This window comes from Amphiprion ocellaris, chromosome 17, assembly GCF_022539595.1.
Source record: "Amphiprion ocellaris isolate individual 3 ecotype Okinawa chromosome 17, ASM2253959v1, whole genome shotgun sequence".
Taxonomy (NCBI): domain Eukaryota; kingdom Metazoa; phylum Chordata; class Actinopteri; family Pomacentridae; genus Amphiprion; species Amphiprion ocellaris.
Genome location: NC_072782.1, coordinates 23,100,399 through 23,103,713, shown reverse-complemented (window position 1 = coordinate 23,103,713; position 3,315 = coordinate 23,100,399).

Below are 3,315 nucleotides of genomic sequence, written 5' to 3'. Positions count from 1 at the left end.
TGATACAGGTTGGTAACTGTGAATAATCTATAACTCTCTACCTCAAAAGGCGCGCTTTATTAGAGTGATTGTCTGTGAAATGTTCAGTGTTGAAATGTTGTTTGAAACAGTTACATACATAAAAGACAAAGTTAGTCGGTCTCGGCGGAGTCTTCTCCTGCTGACGTCATCACGAGTGCCGCAAAAATGGTCTGATATGTAAAAAAACAGTAGTAAAGTGTTCTGAAAGCTCCGTACACTATGAATGTTTAATATTTACATTGTTTAATGACATTAACAGGATTTACATGTACTTAGTACAACTGGGTTAATACTGTTTATAGTGAACACTGATTGTTAATAACATGAAAATGGTTGTTTCCGTTAAAAATATTTTGCTACACATGTTGACATAAACATTTTAGTAAATACATTTTAGTAGCCTGTAATTATTACAGAGTGTCAAGCTTGGCAAATTTAAAGGGACAAAATGTACTAATTTGGATGATGCTGAAAATAAGCAGCAGTATTGTGACCAGTTTTATACTGTGAAAATTAATGCACTTTAATGAGTACAAGTGTTTATGGACCAAGAAAAAGGTCACTGAGGATGCGTGTGTGTCAGAACTGGTAGCACATCAGAATGAAATTGTGCTTTATTGAAAACGTGAGAAAATAGAATGCAGTGATGGACTTTAGTGAACTGAGAACTCAAATATAAAAAAACTGGAATGTTGTACAACAGAAATGTGTTTATGAGCTTTGTTCATGATTTTGAATGTGTTTAATAAAACACACAGAAAAACAATCTGGAAAGAAGCATGGTGCACGACGTTTCATTGTTCCTGTTTTATCCACCTGATACAGGTTGCATACACACATTTGTTATTGTGGACTCATGCTTGAGACCCGTAACATGTAGTAGAGCTGGAAGTTTGAATCACTGGTTGTGTCATGTGTATCCATTATCAGTGGTGCAGATATCCTTAATATTCCAGCCTGCAGCCATGTAAAGTCTTGTGCTGCTGACTTCAGCCGCAAGGCAGGAGCAGCAGTGATGTGAGAGGGCAGTCCTGAACAAATGAAATTGTTTAGCAAGTGCCTTAACACATGCTGACACAGTGACATCGACATGTTGCTCACGAATATGATGACAATCAAAGAGATCAGCAGCCTTCTGGAGATGTGTGACGAGAACCCTGATAACAGGCTGCGGATTTATGTAGTTTTCTTTTATTTGTTCACACAGTAGAGAGAGGCAGAGATAATGGGAGAGAATGAATCACCAGCGAGCCGCAAAGAGACCAAGGAAGCTGTTTATTGCTCAGAGAAATACTGTCTTACATTTTTTTGACGCAACAGTCACAACCATTCATTAATAATAAATGGGTCCTCACTGTGTCTGTGCAAGTTCATATACTACAGCTTTATGTAGTGGGTCCTGTAAAGGCAGAATAGAGACACAACAAGATGCTCTGTGATACCATTCACTTTAAAAAGTGCATATGTTATGTTTTTGTCGGCTATATTTCTCATGTACCTGGTTCCTGGCATATGGAAATACACACTGTATTTCAGTTTTTGCAGCAGGAACATCTTTGAAAAATATAGCACAGTTCCAGACCCTAAGTGGAGACTCTCCCGCCTTACTTGTCCTCTACCCCTCTTGATACCAGGCATTAATGGTCCAGCTGTGTTTATTATTGCATAGGATTTAGCTCAGCAAATAGGATGGAAATGTCAAACATTCAGCTTGTCCCGCTGGAGGAGACCTTTTGACTCTCAGTGTTATAATCAGACAAGTCATCTGACCTTCTATGTTTAAGGCCTGGAGTTGCAACATGTCGATCTTGACCCAATTTTAACTCACAGAAAATACAGCACAGTACAAGATAGTTATAATAGATGAGGAAAAAGATCCTGAAAGCATGCACATCTGTTCAACACAAATTTGAAAACATTTACAGTGCTGTGAAAAAGTATTTTCCTCCTGATGTCTTCCATTTTTGCATATTTCTTGCACTTAAATGTTCCAGATCATCAAACTGATATTCATTTAATATTAGACAGAGATAACTGACAAAATACAAAATGCAGTTTTTAAATGATGATTTATTAAAGAATTTGAAAACCTACATCACCCCTGTGAAAAAGCAATTGTCCCCCTGAATCTAATAACTGGTTTGAGCCACCTCTACAATTGCAATCAAATGTTTGCAATAGCTTGTCATCAGTCTTTTACATGGCTACTGAGAAATTTTGACCCATTCTTCTCTGCAGAATAGTTTTAATTTAGCCACATTAGATCGTTTTTGAGTGTGAACGGTTCTTTTAAGGTCTTTCCACAGCATCTCAATTGGATTCAAGTCCGAATTTTGACTCGGTCACTTCAAAACCTTCATTTTGTTCTTTTTGAGCTCAGAGGTGGACTTGCTTGTGTGCTTTGGGTCATTGTCGTGCTGCATTAACCATTTGCACTTGAGTTTTAAGCTCATGAACTGATGGTGGATATTCTCCAGGAGGATTTTCTGATATAGAGCAGAATTCATGGCTCCATCAGTTATAACAAATCATCCAGGTCCTCAGACCATCACATTACCGCCACCATGTTTCACTGTTGGTTTGATGTTCTTCTTGTTCAGTGCAGTATTAGCTTGATGTTACAGACCCATGTCTTCCAAAAAAATTCCACCTTTGACTCATCAGTGCACAGGATGTTATCCTAAAAGTCTTGGGGCTCATCCAAATGGCAAACAAACCTTTATGTTATTTTTGGTCAGTAGTGATTTGCACCTTACAACTCTCCAATGGAACAATTTTCTCTCAGTGTCTTCCTTACTGTGGAATCATGTTCACTGACTTTAATTGAGGCAGTGAGGTCTGCAGTTCTTTCGATGTCCCTCTTGGTTCTTTTGTGACCTCCTGGATTAGATATCGTCGTGCTCTTGGACAAATGTTGGTAGGCCGGCCACTCCTGGGAAGGTTCACCACTGTTCTATGGTTTCTCCATTTGTGGATAATGTCCCTTACTGTGGCTCTCTGGACTCCCGGAGCCTTAACAATGGCTTTGTAACTCTTTCCAGACTGATAAATGCCAGATAGGAGATAGGTGCAAGTGTGACTGCGCATGGTTGTTTGTCTCTTTGTACTGGCTTACGATACACTGGCGACCTGTGGAATAGGCTCCATCCTTGATCAACCTTCCAAGGAGTAATGCAAGTATAGATAATGGATGGATGGCTGTTTTGTGTGGTGATATTCATATTTTGCAAACAATGCTAGGTTTACTTCAGTACATTTTTAGTACCAGTCATGCAATGTTAGGCTGTTGTTTCC